General features: G+C 47.9%; 1 pseudogene; it reads left to right on the forward strand.

Moving 5' to 3' along the window:
• The first annotated feature begins 20,251 nt into the window (after nt 1-20,251).
• On the forward strand, nt 20,252-25,539 carry LOC147120151 (gamma-crystallin S-1 pseudogene; annotated as a pseudogene).
• The last annotated feature ends 373 nt before the right edge of the window (nt 25,540-25,912 follow it).

A 25,912-nucleotide genomic window follows, 5' to 3' on the forward strand; every position in this document is an offset into this window, starting at 1 on the left:
GTTTTTTTCAATACCTCTCCATCCCTCCATCTCAAGCTCACTTTATGGCCAGAGGGTCTTAAAACCCCAATGCCCAACACTCATCCAACAACTATGGCTCTCTCATGAAACACACACGCACATTCCACATGTTGCATACTGTACTGGTCTCGCTAGACGTGCTCCTATCTAGTTATCCAGCCAGCTAAACACTCATTCAAATAATTCCTCGAGAAGCGGGTTTGCTGTTTTGAAGCTTTACTTGAACAAATTTGTGAAACTGTAAACAAAGACAAAGTATGTTTTGTACATAGAACTGAGTACTTTACATTAGATGTTACATAAGATATAAACATGTTTATGACAATAGAATAGACCAATTGTATAACTAAATAGCACTGGAGCTAAACTTCGGTAACTAACAACTAATAACTTCTTATAGACAAAGTATTGTCAAAATACTATACTGACAAGGTTGTTCTCATTATTAAACAAAGATACTCACAGACATTGCATCTTGCCTAGCGTATGAGAAGAGATGGAACAGGATTGAGAATCCCTCATGTAGCTTTCTTCATAACTTTGCCAGGTTCTTCCTGGAATACTACTTCCGGGTCAAACAGGAACAAGGTCAAATAACCTAATGCGATACACTAACACTGCTGTACACTAAGTATCACTAGAGGGTGCTATCTGCATGTAATAAGTCCAGAACATATACAGAAAGGGCTATTCACCTATGGGAAGCACATCAGGCAAGACTATGGCTGCATACAGTAAGGGCTATTCACCTATGGGAGGCACATCAGGCAAGAACATGGCTGCATACAGTAAGGGCTATTCACCTATGGGAGGCACATCAGGCAAGACCATGGCTGCATACAGTAAGGGCTATTCACCTATGGGAGGTACATCAGGCAAGACCATGGCCGCATACAGTAAGGGCTATTCACCTATGGGAGGCACATCAGGCAAGACCATGGCTGTATATTTACTCAAACGCCGTCCTTTTTCTTGCAGGCCAAGCTATCTCATAATAGGAGACAGCAGCAACGGACGGGTGGAGGGCGGCCTCAGCTGCAACCCCTCAGCGATCTTGAGGTACGCGTCCAGAGGATTGTGGCAAGCCGGGTGATCGGTCCCGTCGCCACTGGAGAGGCCGTTCTGGACAGCAATGGTAAGGTCATCCCCTTTTTGTCCTCTCTCCTTCCACTTGTCCCTCACAACACCAGCCTTTGACACTTTCAATCCAACTTACTAAATTGCTGCACTCATTACTCCCTTGCTGCCACCCTGTCCTCATGCTAAAGCCTCTCTTGTACCTCCCTGCTATCATAAGAACATAAGAACATAAGAAATAAGAGCAGGAGTAGGCCAATCGGCCCCTCGAGCCTGCTCCGCCATTCAATAAGATCATGGCTGATCTGATCCTAACCGCCAATCCACTATCACAGAACCATCTCCTGAATCTAACAGAATTAGACACATGAAATAGGAGCAGGATCAGACTACACGGCCCCTGGGCCCACTCCGCTACCCACAGGGCCATGACCGATCCGAACCTAGACTCATGTCCAAATTCCTGCCCGCTCCCCGTAACCCTTAATTCCCTTTACTTCTAGGAAATTGTCTATTTCTGTTTTAAATTTATGTAATGATGTAGCTTCTACAGCTTTTTGGGGCAGCATATTCCATGGACCTACCACCCTCTGAGTGAAGTAGTTCCTCCTCATCTCAGTTTTGAAAGAGCAGCCCCTTATTCTAAGACTATGCCCCCTAGTTCTAGTTTCACCCATCATCGGGAACATCCTCCCCGCATCCACCCGATCCAACCCCTTCACAATCTTATATGTTTCAATAAGATCGCCTCTCATTCTTCTGAACTCCAATGAGTAGAGTCCCAATCTACTCAACCTCTCCTCATATGTCCATCCCCTCATCCCCGGGATTAACTGAGTGAACCTTCTTTGTACGGACTCGAGAGCAAGTATGTCCTTTCTTAAGTATGGACACCAACACTGTATGCAGTATTCCAGGTGCGGTCTCACCAATACTTTGTACAACTGAAGCAATACCTCCCTATTTTTATATTCTATCCCCCTAGCAATGAAAGCCAACATTCCATTGGCCTTCTTAGTCACTTGCTGCACCTGCATACTAACCTTTTGAGTTCCGTGCACCAGGACCCCCAGATCCCTTTGTACTTCAGTACTTTCCAGTTTCTTGCCATTAAGATAATAACTTGCTCTACGATTTTTCCTGCTAAAGTGCATAACCTCACACTTTCCAGTATTGTATTCCATCTGCCAAATCTCTGCCCACTTACTTAGCCTGTCTATGTCCCCTTGCAGGTTTTTTATGTCCTCCTCACTCACTAGTTTCCCTCCCATCTCAGTATCATCTGCAAACTTTGATATGTTACACTTGGTCCCCTCCTCCAAATCGTTAATATAGATTGTAAAGAGTTGGGGACCCAGCACTGACCCCTGCGGATCACCACTAGTTACTGATTGCCAGTCTGAGAATGAACCATTTATCCCAACTCTCTGCCTTCTATTAGTTAGCCAATCCTCTATCCATGCCAGAATATTACCCCCAATCCCGTGATTTTTTATCTTAAGCAATAATCTTTTGTGTGGCACCTTGTCAAATGCCTTTTGGAAGTCTAAATACACTACGTCCACTGGTTGCCCTTTATCCACCCTATACGTTACTTCCTCAAAGAACTCCAGCAAATTTGTCAAACATGACTTCCCCTTCATAAAACCATGCTGACTTTGTCCTATTAAATTATGATTATCCAAATGTCCTGTTACTGTCTCCTTAATAATGGACTCCAAAATTTTACCTACCACAGATGTTAGGCTAACCAGTCTATAGTTTCCAGCCTTCTGTCTACTGCCCTTTTTAAATAAGGGTGTTACATTAGCAGTTTTCCAGTCTGCCGGGACCTTTGCCGAGTCCAGGGAGTTTTGGAAAATTATTACCAATGCATCCACAATCCCTACCGCCACTTCCCTCAAGACCCTAGGATGTAAGCCATCAGGTCCAGGTGATTTATCCGCCTTGAGTCCCATTATTTTACCGAGTACCACTTCCTTAGTGATTTTGATCGTGTTTAGCTCCTCCCCCCCTTTAGCCCCCTATTTGTCCAGTGTTGGGATATTCTTAGTGTCTTCTACTGTAAAGACTGATGTAAAATATTCATTCAGTGTTTTTGCCATCTCCATATTTCCCACCATTAATTTCCCGGTCTCATCCTCTAAGGGACCAGCATTTACTTTAGCCACCCTTTATCTTTTTATATAACTATAAAAACTCTTACTATCTGTCTTTATATTTTTTGCTAATTTACTTTCACAATCCATCTTCCCTTTCTTAATCAATCTTTTTGTTATTTTTTGCTGTCTTTTAAAGTTTCCCCAATCCTCTATCCTCCCACTAGATTTGGCTACCTTATATGCCCTTGTTTTTAGTCGAATACTATCCTTAATTTCTTTACTTAGCCACGGATGGCTGTCTTTTCTTTTACACCCTTTTCTTCTCAGTGGAATATATTTTTTTTGGAAGTTGTAAAATAACTCCTTAAATGTACACCACTGATCATGTATCGTCTTACCCTTTAATCTATTTTCCCAATCCACTCTACTCAATTCCGCTCTCATACCTTCATAGTCTCCTTTATTCAAGCTTAGCACGCTTGTTTGAGATCCAACCTTCTCACCCTCTAATTGAATATGGAATTCAACCATGTTATGGTCACTCATTCCAAGGGGATCCTTTACTAGGACATTTTTAATTAATCCTGTCTCGTTACACAGGGCCAGATCTAAGGTTGCTTGCCCCTTGGTCGGTTCAGTTACATACTGCTCAAGAAACCCATCCCTAATACACTCAATGAACTCTTCCTCAAGGCAGCCCTGCTCAATTTGATTTGTGCAATTAATATGATAGTTAAAATCCCCCATAATTATAGATGTTCCCTTATTACAAGCCTCAACTATTTCCTGATTGATACTCCGTCCAACAGAGTTGCCACTGTTCGGAGGCCTATAGACTACGCCCACTAGTGTTTTTTTCCCCTTATTATTCCTTACCTCCACCCAAACTGTTTCATTATCCTGATCTTTTGACCCAATATCATTTCTCTGTATTACAGTGATTCCTTCCTTTATTAACATAGCCACCCCACCTCCCCTTCCTTCCTGCCTGTCCTTCCTGATCGTTAAATAACCTGGTATGTTTAATTCCCAGGCATTGTCACCCTGCAGCCATGTTTCTGTAATGGCCACAAGATCATACCCATATGTAGTTATTTGTGCCATTAACATTAACTCGTCTATTTTGTTACGAATGCTACGTGCATTCAGATAGAGAACTTTCAAATATGTTTTATGACACTTAGTTGCTGTTTCTGCCCTTTTTATTACTTTACCTTTTACTCCATACCTTCTGCCCCTTCCTGACACGCTCTGGTTTTTAATTTCCCCACTGCTACCTAAGTCTATGACCTTCTCTGTTGTCATTTTTATTATTTGCTCTCTAGGAACCTCCCCCCCACTAGTTAGTTTAAAGCCCTCTCTACAGCCCTAGTTATATGATCCACCAGGACTCTAGTCCCAGCACTGGCCAAGTGAAGCCCGTCCCAACGGAACAGCTCCCTCCTGCCCCAGTACTGGTGCCAGTGTCCCAGGAAGCAAAACCCATTTCTCCCACACCAGTCTTTGAGCCACGCATTTAACTCTCTAGTTTTATTTGTCCTTGCCAAATTCGCTCGTGGCTCAGGTAATAATCCAGAGATTATTACCCTTGTGGTTCTGCTTTTTAATTTGGCCCCTAGCTGCTCAAACTCCCTCAGCAGAACCTCCTTCCTTGTCCTATCTATGTCGTTGGTACCAACATGGACCACGACAACTGGATCCTCCCCCTCCCACTCCAAGTTTCTCTCCAGTCCAGAGGAGATGTCCTTAACCCTGGCACCGGGCAGGCAACACAGCCTTCGGGACTCTCGCTCTCGGCTGCAAAGAACTCTATCTATCCCCCTAACGATACTATCCCCTACCACTACAACATTTCTTTTAACTCCCCCCACTTGAATGGCCCCCTGCTCCACAGTGCTGTTGTCAGGTTCCTCATCCTCCCCGCAGTCCCTGTTCCCATCCTCACAGGGAGTAAGAGCCTCGAACCTGTTGGACAAGTGCAAAGGCTGCGTCTCCTCCAACACTACCTCCTGGATCCCCGTACCTGCCTCACTTCTAGTCACACCATCCTGGCCACGGGCTACATCTGAATTAATTAATCTAATTGGTGTGAATACCTCGTGATACACAGAGTCCAGGTAACTCTCCCCCTCCCTGATGTGTCTCAGTGTTTGAAGCTCGGACTCCAGCTCTTCAACACGGAGCCGGAGTTCCTCGAGCAGCCAACACTTACTGCAAATGTGATCACCGTGAGCATCAATGGTGTTCACCAGCTCCCACATATTGCAGCAGCAACACATCACCTGATCTCCCATTCTATGTAATTAATTAAATTTATTTTTATTCTTAAATACCCTCTGCCCCGATTCTAGATGGTGAATATCACACCTTAGAAACTATAAACCAAAGAAATTTAAGCTTAAAAAGGGAGAAATGCTTACTAACCAATCACTTACCCGCTTTCTGGTGAGGTCACACTTGGATTACTTTTTACCTCCCTCCTTCCCTCCAAGTTCCCAGACTGGAGACTGGTAAACCTTACCTGGTCTCTGGGACTTTTATAGCCCCGCTGCTGCCGCTGAATTCCCGCCGACGCACTGAGGCCTTACCTGGTCTCTGGGACTTTTACAGCCCCGCTGCTGCCGCTGAATTCCCGCCGACGCACTGAGGCCTTACCTGGTCTCTGGAGGCTTTTATAGCCCCGCTGCTGCCGCTGAAACACCCGCTGACGCACTGAGGCCTTACCTGGTCTCTGGGACTTTTATAGCCCCGCTGCTGCCGCTGAAACACCCGCTGACGCACTGAGGCCTTACCTGGTCTCTGGGACTTTTATAGCCCCGCTGCTGCCGCTGAATTCCCGCCGACGCACTGAGGCCTTACCTGGTCTCTGGGACTTTTATAGCCCCGCTGCTGCCGCTGAAACACCCGCTGACGCACTGAGGCCTTACCTGGTCTCTGGGACTTTTATAGCCCTGCTGCTGCCGCTGAAACACCCGCCGACGCACTGAGGCCTTACCTGGTCTCTGGGGCCTTTTACAGCCCCGCTGCTGCCGCTGAATTCCCGCCGACGCACTGAGGCCTTACCTGGTCTCTGGGACTTTTATAGCCCCGCTGCTGCCGCTGATTTCCCGCTGACGCACTGAGGCCTTACCTGGTCTCTGGGGCCTTTCATAGCCCCGCTGCTGCCGCTGATTTCCCGCCGACGCACTGAGGCCTTACCTGGTCTCTGGGGCCTTTCATAGCCCCGCTGCTGCCGCTGATTTCCCGCTGACGCACTGAGGCCTTACCTGGTCTCTGGGGCCTTTCATAGCCCCGCTGCTGCCGTTGAATTCCCGCCGACGCACTGAGGCCTTACCTGGTCTCTGGGGCCTTTCATAGCCCCGCTGCTGCCGCTGATTTCCCGCTGACGCACTGAGGCCTTACATGGTCTCTGGGACTTTTATAGCCCCGCTGCTGCCGCTGAAACACCCGCCGACGCACTGAGGCCTTACCTGGTCTCTGGGACTTTTATAGCCCTGCTGCTGCCGCTGAAACACCCGCCGACGCACTGAGGCCTTACCTGGTCTCTGGGCCTTTTATAGCCCCGCTGCTGCCGCTGAATTCCCGCCGACGCACTGAGGCCTTACCTGGTCTCTGGGGCCTTTTATAGCCCCGCTTCTGCCGCTGAATTCCCGCCGACGCACTGAGGCCTTACCTGGTCTCTGGGACTTTTATAGCCCCGCTGCTGCCGCTGAATTCCCGCCGACGCACTGAGGCCTTACCTGGTCTCTGGGACTTTTATAGCCCCGCTGCTGCCGCTGAAACACCCGCTGACGCACTGAGGCCTTACCTGGTCTCTGGGACTTTTATAGCCCTGCTGCTGCCGCTGAAACACCCGCCGACGCACTGAGGCCTTACCTGGTCTCTGGGGCCTTTTATAGCCCTGCTGCTGCCGCTGAAACACCCGCCGACGCACTGAGGCCTTACCTGGTCTCTGGGGCCTTTTATAGCCCCGCTTCTGCCGCTGAATTCCCGCCGACGCACTGAGGCCTTACCTGGTCTCTGGGACTTTTATAGCCCCGCTGCTGCCGCTGAAACACCCGCTGACGCACTGAGGCCTTACCTGGTCTCTGGGACTTTTATAGCCCTGCTGCTGCCGCTGAAACACCCGCCGACGCACTGAGGCCTTACCTGGTCTCTGGGGCCTTTTATAGCCCTGCTGCTGCCGCTGAAACACCCGCCGACGCACTGAGGCCTTACCTGGTCTCTGGGGCCTTTTATAGCCCCGCTTCTGCCGCTGAATTCCCGCCGACGCACTGAGGCCTTACCTGGTCTCTGGGACTTTTATAGCCCCGCTGCTGCCGCTGAATTCTCGCCGACGCACTGAGGCCTTACCTGGTCTCTGGGACTTTTATAGTCCCGCTGCTGCCGCTGAATTCTCGCCGACGCACTGAGGCCTTACCTGGTCTCTGGGACTTTTATAGCCCCGCTGCTGCCGCTGAATTCCCGCCGACGCACTGAGGCCTTACCTGGTCTCTGGGACTTTTATAGCCCCGCTGCTGCCGCTGAATTCCCGCCGACGCACTGAGGCCTTACCTGGTCTCTGGGACTTTTATAGCCCCGCTGCTGCCGCTCGAGTTTCCCGCCGACGCGGTGATTCACCAGCTGAGGAGACGGGCTCTCAAGCTGCCAGTGGGAGCGAAGCTACAGGCGAGGAGGAAGATGAAGCCGGAGCATCAGTGCCACCCACTCCCGAGGAAGCCCATGCCCACACTGGGAACACGTCTTCCCTAGAGGGGAGCAGGGGGGAAGGGTCTGATGAGGGTGAAGCTCCAGGACCCAGCAGGCTGCAGCAATGCGATGGGGGTAGGGAAGCTCGGGGCCCTTTACCCCGGAGGGAGAGTAGGCCAGCGAGTCCTGCTGCACTGGACGCAGAGGAGGAGCGGCGCATCACTGAAATGAACACCCAGGCGATGGACATGCACACTGAGCTCATGGGTGCAGTGGGAAGGGTGCCCGAATGCATTGAATCACTGGCAAGGAGTGTGGAGCACTTCGCTGTAGCACAGGCGGATGCCACGCAAATGTTTAGTGCTGCAATTCAGTCACTGGCTGCCATGTCCCCATCTCTGACTGCTCTCATGCAGACTCAGATTGAGCCCATGCGAGCACTGACTGCTGCCATCCTCGCTGGTTTGGACACATTTCCCCGGGGCTCTCACCGTGCCGCAGCAGGCCAGCAATCTGTACTCCAGCAGACTGCTCCGGATGCTGAAATGCTGCCCCATGGGAGTGCCAGTGTGTCGGTCGAGCAGGGAGTTGTTGTCCTCTCTCAAGATGACAGCATTCCTGCTGCCACCACTGTCACTTCTCCACTGCACTTGCCACTGCCTGTAGGACAGACTGCTGCCGCCCATGCAGAGTTGGTGCCATCTGCAGCCAGGCCCTCCAGGCCCAGAGCTGTTCGAGGCCGTCCTTCAAGGGCATCTGCAGTCTCAGGTTCTGATAATCAGCAGCCTTCCACCAGCCTTGCTGCAGCCACTGGGGTCCCATTCCGGAGGAGCAGCAGGGTAGGAAGGGGGGGAAGTGTGCAAGGGAAGGAGATCACCCTCGAAGGGCAAAAAGTAGGAGGTGTTACAAAATGTTGGTCATTTTTTTATTAAAGGCTGAGGTTCGTGGTCAAACTTTTGTTTAGTGTTTTGGACATTATCTCCAGGTTGTGAGAACCAGTTATGTTAATGACTGTTTTTTTTGTGTTTCTTTCTATTAGTTTGTCATGAGGAAATGACACACACAGAGTTTGTAAAATAAATAAGTTTTTGTATTCAAAATGTACATGTTTGGTCTTTGGAATCATTGCTGCCTTGGCCGGCTTAGGGGTTGCGAATTGATTTAATTCATGTTGTTCTCAATGGCAGAAGCCATTTCATAGAAACATAGAAACATAGAAGATAGGAGCAGGAGTAGGCCATTCGGCCCTTCGAGCCTGCTCCGCCATTCAATGAGATCATGGCTGATCATCCAAATTCAGTACCCTGTCCCTGCCTTCTCCCCATATCCCTTGATCCCTTTAGCCTTAAGAAATATATCCAACTCTTTCTTGAATATATTTAATGAACTGGCCTCCACTGCCCTCTGTGGCAGAGAATTCCACAGGTTCACCACTCTCTGGGTGAAGAAATTCCTCCTCATTTCAGTCCTAAATGGCTTACCCCTTATCCTTAGACTATGACCCCTGGTTCTGGACTCCCCGGCCATCAGAAACATCCTTCCTGCATCTAGTCTGTCCAGGCCTGACAGAATTTTATAGGTTCCGATGAGATCCCCTCTCAATCTTCTAAACTCCAGTGAGTATAAGCCCAATCGACACAATCTCTCCTCATACGTCATTCCTGCCATCCCAGGTATCAGCCTGGTGAATCTTCGCTGCACTCCTTCCATGGCAAGAACGTCCTTCCTCAGGCAAGGCGACCAAAACTGCACACAATACTCAAGGTGCGGTCTCACCAAGTCCCTGTACAACTGTAGCAAGACATCCTTGTTCCTGTACTCGAACCCTCTTGCTACGAAGGCCAGCATACCATTTGCCTTCTTAACCGCCTGCTGCACCTGCATGCTTACCTTCAGCGACTGATGCACAAGAACACCCAGGTCTCTTAGCACTTCCCCTTCTCCCAATCTATTGCCATTCAAATAATAATCTGCCTTCCTGTTTTTGCCACCAAAGTGGATAACCTCACATTTATCCACATTATGGTGCATTTGCCATGTTTCTGCCCAATCACCCAACCTGTCCAAATCGTACTGGAGTTTCACGACATCCTCCTCACAGCATACCCTCCCACCCAGCTTTGTGTCATCTGCAAATTTGGAGATATTACATCCAATTCCCTCGTCCAGATCATTAATATATATTGTGAACAGCTGGGCTCCTAGGACCGATCCTTGCGGTACCCCACTAGTCACTGCCTGCCACTCGGAAAATGACCTGCTTATTCCAACTCTTTGCTTTCTGTCCGCCAACCAGTTCTCTATCCAAGTCAATACCTTGCCCCCAATCCCATGTGCATTTCTTCAGCAGGGGCCTAGAAGCGGCTTGCTATCAGACATTGATGGATGGCCCTTCCAGTTTCTACATTGTGGGCCTCCCTCCCGCCTTGGTGCTGCTGATGATCATCCTCCTCCTCTTCCTCCTCCTCTTCCTCCTCCTCCTCTGGTGGTGCTCCAAGGTCTGGTGGCATTGGCTGGGTCCTGAGGATTGCCAGGTTATGCAGGATGCAGCACATAACTATGAAGAGGGAGACTCACTCATGCAAGTGCTGCAGGGCTCCTCCAGAATGGTCCAGACAGCGGAACCGTTGCTTGAGCATGCCGATTGTGTGCTCAATGATGTTCCTGGTAGTGAGATGGTTCTCGTTGTACTGAAGCTCAGCAGGGGTGTTGGTCATACGGAGTGGTGTCATCAGTCAGGTGCACAGTGGATATCCCTTGTCCCCAAGAAGCCAACCAGCTGGGTGATGCGGTGCCTGGAAAAGTTTGGCCGCCGTAGTCTGGCGCAGAATGAATGCATCGTGGCTGCTGCCAGGATAGTGGGCATTGACAGTGAGTATCAGCTGTCTGTGGTCACAGACCAACTGGACATTTAAGGAATGGAACCCCTTTTAGTTGCGGAAATCCTCTGCATTCTCATGCGGAGCACGCAAAGACACATGTGTGCAGTCAATGGCGCCCTGCACCATGGGGAAGCCCGCTATCCTCGCAAAGCCCAATGCACGTTCATGCTGTTTGGCCCAGGTCATGGGGAAAGAGATGTACTCTCGTCTCCTTTTATAGAGGGCATTTGTGACCTGATGGATGCAGTAATGGACCGCGAACTGGGAGATATTGGCGATGTCCCCAGTAGTTGTTTGAAAGGAGCTGGTGGCATAAAAGTTCAGAGCCACTGTGATCTTCACTGCCACCAACAGAAACGTCCTGCTCCTCAGTTGAGGCTGCAGATCTGGCTGAAGCAGGTGGCAGAGCTCAGTGACCACCTCCTTGCTGAAGCGCAGCCTTCACATACACTGCTCCTCAGACATATTAATGTAGGAGAATTGTTGGCGAAATAACTTGGGAGGGTAAGGTCTCCTGTACAGAGGCCTGTTGGCCCTCCTCCGTCTGGCCATGATTGCCACTCTCTCTCTGCGTCTCTGTGGCCTCCGATTCTGCAGGCACAGGACGATGCCGCCAATTAGTGCAGCCCCCATAGTCTCTTGGCAATCAAAGTAATGAAGGTCAAAAACCAAAGTACCTGCAAAGTGATGCTCAGTAGCCAAAACTACTTCACTCAGCGTTGACTCAATGCAGAAGTCTCTCTTTCTCTCTCTCAGAATCTCTCTCTCTCTCAGAACGAGTGGTGCAAACATGTCTACCACAGAAAAAGCCAGGAAGAGGCCCCCTTTAAATAGTGCCCCCCCCCAGCTCCACAGTGATTGGGAAGCGTTCCAGTCTACCTGTCGTTGCTTGCGCCAGGCGGAATGGAGGGGGGCGCCACTCAATTTCCATTCCGGGGCGTCACAAGGGTGTTGCACACTCGAATTATGTCAAGATCTGCGTGCGCAGGAGATCGGGGCAGTATTGTTTAGCGCCGCCGCAAAATGTCTGGTCAATTTCACGAGAGGCGCAGATATCACCGCGCCCGGGCGCGAGTTACTTTGTGACCCATTAGCGCCCTCTTAAGGTGCTAACAGGAGGTGCAAATGAACTGAATTTTTCCCCCATTGTGTTCAGTTCTGGGTACCACACTTCAGGAAGGATATATTGGCCTTGGAGGAGGTGCAGCGCAGATTCACCAGAATGATACTGAGGTTAAAAGGGTTAAATTATGAGGACAGGTTGTTGTGTATGTGCCTTTAAGAGAAGAACTGATTCTATACTGCAGTACCGGCAGTGACCACCCCTGTATATAAAGCCATAGCAGGCTTCTGTATTTCAGTCTTGAATTACTCCCTGTTCAGTAAATACCTGTTTTATTGTTCTCCTGCAGTCTGAGTATTATTGATCCTCGGACACTACACTGGCAATGGGCAGGTTTGAACTCACCTGCAGTACTGCATCACCTCACGGGGATCTTTTCCCTGAAGAGAAGCTTCTTGGAGGTCGAAGTCAGAACGGCGGGCGTCGACCATGGGCAACCGCCTAGGGATCCATCGGAGAGTTGCAGGGGAGGCTGTGGAGAGCTGGGCCTGGCTCCCCAGTCGAGGTGTTCCAGCAAGTCGTGCTGGTAGCAGGTAGTGCGCTGACCCTTCCGGACTGCGGCGGGCTTGGGCTCGATCGAGCGGCTCTGCAAAGGGGCCGTGCGGCGTCGTCAGGAGGAAGAGAGAGAGAGAGGGTGGAGCGCACAGGGCGCGGTCGGTGCTCAAGAACAGGGCAGCGTGGAGAGGATAGAATGCGGGGAAGGAAAAGTGAGACGTGCTGAAGCCGCGGGTCGCCGCCATTACCCTGTAGAATGCTAGGAGCAGCGTGGCAGCAAGGGGAAGATGGAAAAGCGCGGGAGGCGCCATTTTATTCCATTGGGGAAGAAGGAAAAGCGTGGGAGACGCCATTTTAATTCATTGGTGAAGAAGAAAAAGCACGGGAGGCGCCATTTTAAATCACCCAAGATGCCGAAAAGTGGCAGTATCACTGCTTTCGACAGCGAGGTAGAAGACTGGACCACGTATGTGGAAAGAATCAAAGTGTACTGCGAGGCAAATGAGGTGGCCGATGGAAAGAAGGCGTCGGTATTATTAAATTTGATGGGCGCGAGAACGTACAGCCTATTGCGGAATTTAATTACCCCAGCTAAACCAATGGAGAAACGTTTTGAGGAGATTGTTAATATCTTACAGGAACACCTAAACCCTACACCGCTGCTGATAGCAGAAAGATTCAAGTTCCATAAAAGAAACCAGCACAAAGATGAGACAATGCTGACTATCTTACGGAACTACGCAAGTTATCGAAGCACTGCCAGTTCGGAGCAGGACTGGCAGACACCTTGCGGGATAAGTTTGTCTGCGGGCTCCAGAGTGAAGGAACCCAGAAACGACTACTTTCGGAAAAGGACCTGACGCTAGAACAAGCTTTCAGCGTGGCAGTATCCTACGAAGCAGCAGCACGGGGAGCTGCGGAAATGCAACAGAAACCACAGGAATACAGTGCTAACGAAATGGCGTATGGAGCAGAAAAGTGCTATCGCTGCGGCAGAACAACCCATGATCAGAAGGACTGCTGGGTTAAGGACAAAGTATGCAGGCAATGTGGGAAAATGGGACACATAGCAAGAGTCTGCAGGTTGGGAAAGAAAACCAACACTACAAGAACTACTAAGGAAAAGTACAAGAAAGTAAAGAAATTGACAGACAGCAGTTCGGAAGATCAGAAGAGTGATAAGGACTCCGGGAGCAGGAGACTAAGTTGTCTAAAGCTACACAACGTGATCGCAAAGAAGGATCACCGAACCATTTGGGTCACCCTCATGATAGCAGGGTCCCCAGTAAAGATGGAATTGGACACAGGATCAGCCCTAACTGTCATGAATCGATGAGACTATGAGCGGCTATTCTCACACATACCCTTGAAGGACACGTCCATTGTATTGAAGACATACACAGGGCAAAAAGTCTACCCCAGTGGAAAAATAAGGGTGCCAGTTGAATACAACGGCAAGGAAACACAGAAGCTGTATCTATATATACTACCAGATGGAGGACCACCATTATTGGGACGTGAATGGATCCGAAAAATACAATTGGATTGGCATTCCATTCAGGCGCTAACTGTGACTGACAAAAAGGATGAAGAAGTCACACCGGGACGACTGTCAAAAATTCTAACTGACGCGAAAGAGGTGTTCCAACAAGGACTTGGGGCTCTAAAAGGAGTAGCGGCAACGATAAAAATCGAAGATAACGCAAACCCAAATTTTTTTAAGGCCAGACCTTACGCGATCCGCCCAGCCGTTGAAGCAGAGCTGGAGAGTCTGGAGCGTTCGGGTGTGCTGTCCAAGGTGGACTGGAGTGAGTGGGCCACACCCACCATTCCTGTAATGAAGAAATCATTGAGCAGCACGCCTGGGGAACCGAAGAAGGTTCGCATCTGTGGGGACTTCAAGGTAGCTGTGAACCCAGTCCTGCACACAGTACAATATCCACTTCCACGGACAGAAGATATTTTCGCCTCACTATCTGGAGGGAAATGCTTTACAAAGATTGATCTGGCCCAAGCGTATCTACAAATGGAGGTGGAAGTAGCGTCTAGGAAATACCTCACGATAAACATTCACAAAGGCCTTTACCAGTACAATCGACTGGTATTCGGGGTAGCATCAGCCCCGGCTATTTGGCAGAGGGCGATGGAACAAGTCCTGCAAGGGATCCCGGGGACCCAGTGTTATTTGGACGACATCCTGGTTACGGGCGAAAATGACAGTGAACACCTTGCCAACCTGGAGCAGGTGCTCACGAGATTACAGGAATATGGGCTACGAGCCAACCGCCCCAAATGCGAGTTCTTCAGGAGACAAATCTCGTATTGTGGCCACATGATTGATGAGGAAGGGTTGCATAAGTCGCCGGACAAGATTGAGGCTGTAGTTAAGGCTCCAGCAACAGAAAATGTGTCGCAACTGAGGTCGTTCCTCGGGTTGGTGAACTACTACCATAAGTTCTTGCCGAATTTATCTACAATTCTGCACCCACTGAACACCCTACTGCAAACTGGAGTAACATGGAAATGGAGTGATGAGTGTAAGCATGCCTTTCAGAAATGTAAATGCCTAATCACTTCAAAAGAAGTATTGGCACACTACAATCCAACACTACCGATTCGGTTAGCATGTGATGCGTCTCCCTACGGCATCGGAGCGGTGCTGTCACACAAATTCCCTGACGGTTCAGAGAGGCCAATAGCCTTTGCGTCGCGCTCGTTAACCTCAGCCGAGCGTAACTACGCCCAGATTGACAGGGAGGCCCTCAACCTGGTGTGGGGGGTGAAGAAGTTCAATCACTATCTGCACGGGCAGAAATTCACCCGACTGACTGATCATCAGCCCCTGGTCTCCATTTTTAACCCAAAGAAGGGCGTTCCGGTGATGACGGCGCAACGGCTGCAAAAATGGTCACTTTTTCTAGGGGCACATCAGTACGACATAGAGTACAAGGGTACGAAACAGCATGGAAACGCTGATGGGCTGTCGCGCCTACCGTTGCCTATGGTAGAGGAAGCACCTGCAGTGGACCCTGTTGAGATATTCCATGCGACCATAGTCGAATGTCTACCTGTTGCAAACTCAAGTTTTGAGAAGGAAACCCGAAATGACCCGACACTCTCTCGGGTCTATGATTTGACGGTGAAGGGATGGCCAGCACATGGCGACTCACTGTTGCCAGCATTCTCGCCAAGGAGAGAACAGCTGTCAGTGTGCCGGGGGACCTTGATGTGTGGATCCCGAGTGGTAATTCCACCCAAGTTGAGAGATAGACGGCTGAAAATTCAGTAGCCTTAGCGCCTCATTTGAGGCGCTAGAGGGCCTTGCGCCGGAGTTATGGCCAGTAGTGAAATTCCCTGGGGCCCTAAATCGGCGTTGCTCCGGTAGCGCTGCGCCGGCACCGATGACGTCATCGGTGTGCGCAGCGTCCCGGTTGCCGTGGTAACCCGCCCGAACTCCGAAATTGAGTTGCGGCCGCCTCGCCCGTGGCAGCCACAACCAGCGTTTTGTCAGAGGTGCCTTACTGCAGTTAGCGCCGGCGCATTAAAGGCCCCGCGGCGGCCGGCCGCTTTCCCGCCGGCCGCCTGCCCGCAGCTCCCTCCCCGGACTTCTCTCCCCCCCCCCCGGAACAGATGCAAGCCCGGCACTTGTCCGAGGTGCCGGGCTCATTTTTAAGCAGATTTGCGCGGGCCGCGGCCGGGTGCAGGCAGCTCCTCCTTAACGGAAGGAGGAGGCCTGCACTTCCCCAGCCTGCCGCACCGCATCGGGTGCCGCAGCGTCGGAATTGCGGCGCGAAACGGCAGTTAGCGCCCTTTTCCAGGCGCTAAGACCCTTCAGTAGCGCCGGCAGCCGTTTGGGCGCGGCGCCACTGAATTTTTGGCGCGCGCAGGGGACTTAGCGCCGGCACTAATTTCCGGCGCGAAAGCCCTGGCTAAGCCAAAACCCAATTTCTAGGCCACTGTGTTTAATGAGCTTCATGAGGGTCATCTGGGAGGGGTAAAAATGAAGAGTCTAGCCAGGGCATTTGTGTGGTGGCCGGGAATCGATAAAGAAATCGAGGATATGACCAAGAGATGCACAGGATGCCAAAACGCTCCACCACAGGCCCTGCTACATCCATGGGAGTGGCCCTCATCTCCATGGCAACGGGTACACATTGATTTTGCTGGTCCATTTATGGACTCAATGTTCCTAATCGCTGTGGACGCCCATTCAAAATGGCCAGAGGTCATCAAAATGTCCTCCACCACCACGGAGAAAACTATTGCAGTCCTACGGACCATCTTCGCCAGGAATGGCTTGCCAGAACAGATTTGCTCTGACAATGGGCCACAGTTTGTGTCAGAGGATTTCCGGAGGTTTCTGAGGAATAATGGGGTGAAGCATTACACATCTGCCCCATATCATCCAGCCACAAATGGATTGGCTGAGAGGTTTGTTCAGACCTTTAAAAAGGCCATAAAGGCAATGCATAATGACGACATACCACTACAACACAAGGTGGATAATTTCTTGTTTGCTTACCGGAATGCGACACATGCAGTCACCAACCAAGCTCCAGCCATAATGTTCTTCAACCAAAGGCTAAGATGTCACCTGGATTTGCTCAAACCAAACATAAGACGAGATGTTGAGGATAAGCAATTCCAGCACATAAATGAGAAGCCAACCAGGAGCTTCAAGATTGGGCAACCAGTCTTGGCCCGCGACTACCGAACAGAAAAATGGCAGCCAGGAACGATATGCACACAGCAGGGACCACTAATGTACACAGTGGACATTGGAGAGAGCATCGTGAGACGCCATGCTGACCAGATTCTAGAGTCACAGGAGCAAGCCAAACCCATACCACGAGCAGGTGCACCTGGTAATCAACCCAAAGTACAGATTGCGTCTACCTCAGAAGCAGTGGTATTGGAAGCTGACGAACCAACCAATGACAATGAGCCAGAATCAACTCCGCCGCAAGAACAGGATACTCGAGAAAGGCGCTATCCAGTCAGGATCAGGAAGCCTCCTCAAAGACTGAACTTATAAATGATTATTTCAGTTGATGTATATAGTACAGAGAAAATTGTAATTGTAATTAGTTATTATTTAGTTGTTAAATGAATGCTATGCACTGTTTATCTAAAAGGGGAGGAATTGTTGTGTATGTGCCTTTAAGAGAAGAACTGATTCTATACTGCAGTACCGGCAGTGACCACCCCTGTATATAAAGCCATAGCAGGCTTCTGTATTTCAGTCTTGAGTTACTCCCTGTTCAGTAAATACCTGTTTTATTGTTCTCCTGCAGTCTGAGTATTATTGATCCTCGGACACTACACAGGTTGCATTGACTAGGCTCGTATTCCCTCGAGTATAGAAGGTTAAGGGGAGATCTAATTGAGGTGTTTAAGATGGTTAAAGGATATGATAGGGTAGATAGAGAGAAACTATTTCCTTTGGTGGGGGAATTCAGAACAAGTGGGCATTAGAGATTGGCCATTCAGGGGTGATATCAGAAAGCACTTCTTCACACAAAGGGTAGTGGAAATCTAGAACTCTCTCCCCCAAAAAGCTGTTGAGTTTAGGTCAATTGAAAATTTCAAAACTGAGATTAATATGCGCCCTGGTTGGGGCACTAACTTTTGAAAAGTAGAAAAAGTAGTGTCAGGTGCTAATGATTCTCTCCTACCGGGAAATTCAGCTTTAGCACTCCAAGAGGGAAGTGGAGCGCGAAATCAAGCGCTAACCACTTCTTGTAGGGCGCTAAAGTCCAAGAGCGGGACGGTAGCGGCAGAGCGCTGAAAAATTTGAAGCGCATTGTAAACGGCATCAAAGGCTGCTTCCCTCACTTAAAGAGAAGGGCCAATGATGGTGCACAACCTACTTGTCGGCAGTTCTGCGTTGTAAGGCGACCTGCGCGACTGCCATTACAGCCCCAAACACTCTCACAAAGTGGAGGGCTTGGACATCTCGCAGCAATGAAACATCAAAAACTTTGAGCAGGCACCAGACTGGTGCAAATAACAAAGAATGGCCTACCTGAAAACCATTCCCTTTAATTAGCGCTCCCCAAGCTGAGTTGACAACGCCTCCTCTTCCTGCCGTTGTTCACGCCCGGCGATACAGCGGTGGGGGTGGGGGGGCGGGAGGCAATTTCACATTTGTGGCGGTAACAGGCCGCTGTGCGCTTTATGACATCACGACCTGCAAGGCGCTAGAGGCCCAGGCAGTAATAGCTAAACCGGCACTAAAGTTCGCGACTGTCGCTGCATTCACTGCGCCCAGTCGCTAACCCCTTAGCGCCCCCCCCCCAGGCGCTAACAGGAGGCGCTAATCAACTGAATTTCTCCCCCATAGAGTTTTGTTAGGCAAGGGTATTAAGGGTTATGGAACCATGGCAATAGAAACACAGGCTCGAGGGGCTGAATGGCCTACTCCTCTTTCTATGTTTCTATATACTACATCCTATCTACTAACTATATTATTATTTATACTATATATACTATAACCATCCAACTGCCCTGCTTGGATTCTGAAGACCATCTGCATTGCCCTGTTTGCTTTATGTTCATGTTGGCCAGCAGTTCTTGCATCAGCCATAATCCTCCCTCTTTTAATGCCAGATAGATAAAAAACAAGAACTGGCATTTACATTAGCACATTTTCACAGCCTCAGGACAAATCTTGACCATTCCCAATTTTTTGACTTATTTGAACTTTGATCAGTGGCATAATTCTGGAAACTGATCTTTTTAAGACATTTTCTTAGAATTAAGTTAAGTACTTTCAAAAGGAAGATGAAATAACAGACTGTAAATTTGCATCATTAAATTCAGTAGTGACAAAGATTTACGAATACAGCTTAGTGGGTTCTGCGACCACAAAACAATATTTTCTTCAACACCAATGTGCTGACCTTGTCTAATAATGCAGGTAATGTGATGTATGAGGCAATTAATATTAGAGTCAAAATAAATTGCTGAAATTATTATAGTACAATGTATTATCGTAAATGGGTTTAAGAGATTAATGAACACCAATTACCGGAAAAACATGGTACAGGAGAGCTACACAATAGGACCTGCTTAGCCAGCAAAATATAAGCCACAAAGCCAATTGGACTTGGATTCCTCAAATCCAACCTGGCTGTATTAGTGACAATTGACTGCTTCTTGGTGGACTATAATTCCTGTTGTGCATCGAAAACTGGCTCAGCAAGATGTATCACTTAAAAAAAAAAATACATATGTGCTGTATTTGGTCAACCTTTTATTGACTCGTTAAACTTTAAAGTAATTTTTGTTCATTTCAAACATAATTCATTGAGAAACAAATGATACAGGCCTGAGGTAAAGTGATGCAGTGCAAGAGGAGTTTGCTCATTGCCTCACCTCAGTAGTGTTCAGAGTAGGGAGAACAGCGAGGGAGAGCTAACAGGAGCTAAAGAGCGATAAAATGGAGAGAATGGGTACCTGAAATGGATTGTGGCATTAATCAATAGCAGACATAAACAGCAACAAAAGTTAGAGTAGAGGGCGAGAAGTATTATGATTGACTGTCAACAGCATAAGAACTCAAAATAGCAATGAGTTTGAGGTATGGAGTATGAATGGAAGAAAAACTCAAACACCAATACAAGAGAGATCAAAAGTAATTAACTTTTTGATACCATATGTGTGACACAGCTGCAGTTAGGGCTTCCGGTAAAAACAAAAGATTATGCATGTGAGCTTTACAGTACTCTTTAATTTAAAAAAGAATTTGCAAACGTAATCAGAGGTAAAAATTGACATTATGCCAACATCTATTAGAAGCAGTTTAGAATCTCACCCTTTGACTTTTTGTCACAGAACAATATAAATGGCATGAAAGCAAAATGAAAAGAATCGATGACCTGATTGTTAATGCGAATACAGGTATTTCTGTACAATGTATGTTTTGTTATTTATTTATCTTTTGCTGACTTTCACTCCTGAATCATTAGAATAACAAAAGTACATCCCAGAGAGGCCTTTCTGCCCAGCATATAAATACCAAGCTGTGTGAAGCAGTGAAACATTCAGTCAGTTACTGAGCTAACTGTGAGCTCAAAATGGGAAAGGCAAGGACCACTCAGATATTACACACTGTATTAGAATTCTTCATTAACTATCTCCTAGTTTGAGAAATTATTAATTTACAAACCTATATCTTTCCACAGATCATCTTTTACGAGGACAGGAACTTCCAGGGTCGGCACTACGAGTGCAGTACTGACTCTGCTGACCTGTCCCCTTACTTCAGCCGCTGTAACTCCATCCGTGTTGAGAGTGACTGGTGGGTGGTGTATGAGAGACCCAATTACATGGGATACCAGTATGTTCTGAACAGGGGAGAATATCCTGACTACCAGTGCTGGATGGGATTCAATGACAACATCAGGTCATGTCGTACCTACCCATACGTAAGTTGCTATTTTATGGATAATTAGCAAAACAGATTATATGCTGAAATTAAAATTCTGAACTACTTTTAAAGTAGTGAATATGGCAGAAAATCCATATTAAGTGTAGGTAACAGAAAACTACAAGCGGAAAAAATACAAACTATTGTGAGTGTTTTCAGATAATTTAATTCTTGCACTTCTGGCACAGGAACTAAAGTAGAAAAGCTATAAATTGTAGCCTGATTTGAATTTTATTTTGTATTTTTTCTTATTTCCTATCCCAAGTTTCTCTGCACACCACCAGTGTTATTACTCTGGATGTCAAATCTATGCAGCCCACAGACATCTCAATGCACACCATCAATCAATTGACGGACAAACTAAGCAACATGCTTAAACAGTGCATGGGAAATTGCCCCAGGCAACACTTCTACTGCCACTTAAGTGGCTCAGTTGACACTAATGAAACTCACTCCTTCAAGCAGTATGAGATCCAATATCAGACAAAGACCATTGGGGAAGAATGATCATTTATTCACTATTGCAATAAAAATGAATGAATGAAGCCTGAATTTGTGGTAAGAAATTATATGATGGAATTTTATGCTGCCAAAAAATCGGCAAGCTTAGGAACATCAGTGTTTTTTAAAATTCATTCACGGGATGTGGGCGTCGTTGGCAAGGCCAGCATTTATTGCCCATCCCTAATTGCCCTTGAGGAGGTGGTGGTGAGCCGCCTTCTTGAACCGCTGCAATCTGTGTGGTGAAGGTACTCCCACAGTGTGGTTAGGGAGGGAGTTCCAGGATTTTGACCCAGCAACGAAGAAGGAATGGCGATATAGTTCCAAGTCAGGATAGTTTGTAACTTGGAGAGGAACTTGGAGGTGGTAGAGGTTGCAGGTTTGGGAGGTGCTGTCAAAGAAGCCTTGGCGAGTTGATGCAGTGCATCTTGTAAATGGTACACACTGCAGCCACGGTACGCCGGTGGTGGAGGGAGTGAATGTTTAAGGTGGTGGATGGGATATGAAAAAGCAGGCTGCTTTGTCCTGGATGGTGTTGAGCTTCTTGAGTGAGGTTGGAACTGCACTCCACCAGGCAAGTGGAGAGTATTCCATCACACTCCTGACTTGTGCCTTGTAAATGGTGGAAAGGCTTTGGGGAGTCAGGAGGTGAGACACTCGCCGCCGAATATACAGCCTCTGACCTGCCCTTGTTGCCACATTATTTATGTGGCTCGTCCAGTTAAGTTTCTGGTCAATGGTGACCCCAAGATGTTGATGGTGGGGGATTCGGCGATGGTAATGCCGTTGAATGTCAAGGGGCTGTGGTTAGACCCTCGCTTGTTGGAGATAGTCATTGCCTGGCACTTATTAATGTTACTTGCCACTTATCAGCCCAAGCCTGAATGTAATCTAGGTCTTGCTGCGCGCGGGCATGGATTGCTTCATTATCTGGGAAGTTGTGAATGGAACTGAACACTGTGCAATCATCAGTAAACATCCCCATTTCTGACCTTATGATGGAAGGAAGGTCATTGATGAAGCAGCTGAAGATGGTTGGGCCTAGGACACTGCCCTGAGGAACTCCTGCAGCGATGTCCTGGGGCTGTGATGATTGACCTTCAACTACCACAACCATCTTTCTTTGTGCTAGGCATGACTCCAGCCTGTGGAGAGTTTTCCCCCTGATTCCCATTGAATTTTACTGGGGCTCCTTGATGCCACACTCGGTCAAATGCTGCCTTGATGTCAAGGGCAGTCACTCTCAACTCACCTTTGGAATTCAGCTCTTTTGTCCATGTTTGGACCAAGGCTGTAATGAGGCCTGGAGCTGAGTGGTCCTGGCGGAACCCAAACTGAGCATCCGTGAGCAGGTTATTGGTGAGTAAGTGCTGCTTGATAGCATTGTCAACAACACCTTCCATCACTTTGCTGGTGATTGCGAGTAGACTGATGGGGCCGGATTGGATTTTACCTTTTGTGGACAGGACATATCTGGGCAGTTTTTCACATTGTCGGGTAGGTGCCAGTGTTGTAGCTGTACTGGAACAGCTTGGCTAGAGGTGCGGCTAATTCTGGAGCACAAGTCTTCAGCACGATAGCCGGAATGTTGTCGGGGCCTATAACCTTTCCTGTATCCAGTGCGCTCAGCTGTTTCTTGATATCACGTGGAGTGAATCAAATTGGCTGAAGACTGGCTTCTGTGATGGTGGGGACAACAGGAGGAGGCCGAAATGAATTATCCACTCGGCCCTTCTGGCTGAAGATGGTTGCAAATGCTTCAGCCTTGTCTTTTGCACTCGCATGCTGGGCTCCATCATCATTGAGGATGGGGATATTCATGAAGCCTCCTCCTCCCATTAGTTTTTTAGTGGTCCAACACCATTCACGACTGGATGTGGCAGGACTGCAGAGGTTTAATCTAATCCATTGATTGTGGGATTGCTTAGCTCTGTTTATAGCATGCTGCTTTCACTGTTTAGCATGCATGTAGTCCTGTGTTGCAGCTTCCCCAGGTTGGCACCTCATTTTTAGGTATGCCTGGTGCTGCTCCTGGCATGCTCTTCTGCACTCCTCATTGAACCAGGGTTGGTCCCCTGACTTGATGGTAATTGTAGTGTGAGGGATATGCTGGGCCATAAGGTTACAGGTTGTGGTGGAATACAATTCTGCTGCTGCTGATGGCCTACAGTGCCTCATGGATGCCCAGTTATGAGCTGCTAGATATGTTGTGAATCTATCCCATTTAGCACGGTGGTAGTGCCACACAACACGATGTCCTCAGTGTGAAGATGGGTCTTCGCCTCCACAAGGACTGTGCGGTGGTCACTGCTAGCAATGCTGTCATGGACAGATGCATCTACGACAGGTAGATTGGTGAGGACGAGGTAAGGTTTTCCCTCATGTTGGTTCTCTCACCACCTGCTGCAGGCCCAGATTGGCAACTATGTCCTCCAGGACTCTATCAGCTTGGTCAGTAGTGGTGCTACTGAGCCATTGAAGTTCCCATCCAGAGTACATTTTGTGCCCTTGCTACTCTCAGTGCTTCTTCCAAGTGGTGCTCAACATGGAGGAGTACTGATTGATCAGCTGTGGGAGGGTGGTAGGCGGTAATCAGCAAGAGGTTTCCTTGCCCATGCTTGACCTGAAGCCATGAGACTTCATGGGGTCCGGAGTCAATGTCGAGTACTTCCAGGGCTACTCCCTCCAGACTGTATGCCACTGTATTGCCACCTCTGGTGGGTCTGTTCTGCCGGTGGGACAGGACATACCTGGGGATGGTGAAGGAGGAGTCTGGGACATTAGCCGAAAGGTGTGATTCTGTGAGTATGACTATGTCAGGCTATTGCTTGACTAGTCTGTGGGACAGCTCTCCCAATTTTGACACAAGTCCCCCGATGTTAGTGAGGAGGACTTTGCAGGGTCGACTGTGCTGGGTGTGTTATTGTCGTGTCCAAATTCGGTGCCAAGGTCGATGTCGGGTGATCCGTCCGGTTTTATTCTTATTGTTGTTTTGTGTAGCGGTTTGTTACAACTGAGTGGCTTGCTAGGCCATTTGAGAGGGCAGTTAAGAGTCAACCACATTGCTGTGGGTCTGGAGTCAGATATAGGCCAGACCAGGTAATGGCGGCAGATTTCCTTCCCTAAAGGACATTAGTGAACCTGATAGTTTCATGGTCACCATTATTGATACTAGCTTTTTATTCCAGATTTGTTTAATTAACTGAATTTAAATTCCCCAGCTGTGGTGGGATTTGAACTCACGTCTCTGGATCATCAGTCCAGGCCTCGAGATTACTAGTCCAGTAACATAACCACTATGTACTGTTTGGGTATGCAAATCTAAAGAATCCAATCAAGTGCTTATTCCAAAAAGCTGATTGTTTGATTGGTTTTTAGAATGTAAATAAGGTACCATTAGCTTTTTCAACTTGTACAGGTGATCAAAGCCGAAGATTCTTGAAGCCACCCCTTAATCAAAGGCCAACATTAAAGAAAGTGCCCATCTTGCTTTCATATGGAGTGTGTAATTCCTACACATGAAGATTTCTGTTGACTTCCCAGCTGGTGCTCACTAAGCAGCTGGGTAGACTGGAGCCAATTCATGTTGAGTTCTTTGCTCAAGGGGATAATTTGTGTATGAATATTTGCAGTTTAGCATTCAAACTGAGAACCTACTGACTGAAGAACCCAACACCTGTAATTTGACCTAAACCAGATGATTGAGTTACATCCCTTTAATAGTTCTATTTTGCTATATATCTCTTACTCTTATCCACTTCCTGTAAGCATTCTGCTTACTTCCTGTGATACATTCCCCTCACACTTTATTAGTAACAAACGAATTGTTATAAAACAGCACATTTTCCAACTTACTGTGAGTAATGTCACGGAAGATCTGATAGTATAAAATGATGTATATGTTTCCAGGTAGATCACAGACATTTTCTTTATATATTACAGTACCAAGGTGGAAACTACAGAATGAGGATTTATGAGAGGCCTGACTTTGGAGGACAGATGATGGAATTCATGGATGACTGTCCATCTGTCTACGATCGTTTCCGTTATCGTGACATTCACTCCTGCCATGTGATGGACGGTTACTGGAACTTCTATGAACAGCCCAACTACAGAGGCCGCCAGTACTTCATGAAACCCGGTGAATACAGGAGATTCAGTGACTGGGGCGGCTACAACTCAACTATCGGATCTTTCAGGCGCATGAGGGACTTCTAGATTATCTCTGAGCAACTTGAGCTTGTCTTGCTGAAATGTTTTTGAACATAATAAAATACTGTTATTGTATTTAGTCTCTTTGTTTTTGGATTTTTCTGAAAATTACACAGAATAATAATTACATTCAGTCAAATATTTAACACAGTGATCTGAACTAATGAATACCTTTAGTCAGAAAACTGGTAGTGTAGAAACAATTCACACTCATGATATTGTCAGCAGGAAAGTATTCATAATAACTGATCTTCCGTCACTTTAATTGCTAGAAGAAATTATTATTCACACGTGCCAGCACCACAGGACCATGTATTAGTGCTCTTGCAAGCAATAATATTTGACCAATCACCAGCTTTAATTTTGCATCCACTTTGAA

Source organism: Somniosus microcephalus, chromosome 4 (genome assembly GCF_052327205.1).
Source record: "Somniosus microcephalus isolate GS21.2 chromosome 4, FLI_Smic_1.0, whole genome shotgun sequence".
Classification (NCBI taxonomy): Eukaryota; Metazoa; Chordata; class Chondrichthyes; order Squaliformes; family Somniosidae; genus Somniosus; species Somniosus microcephalus.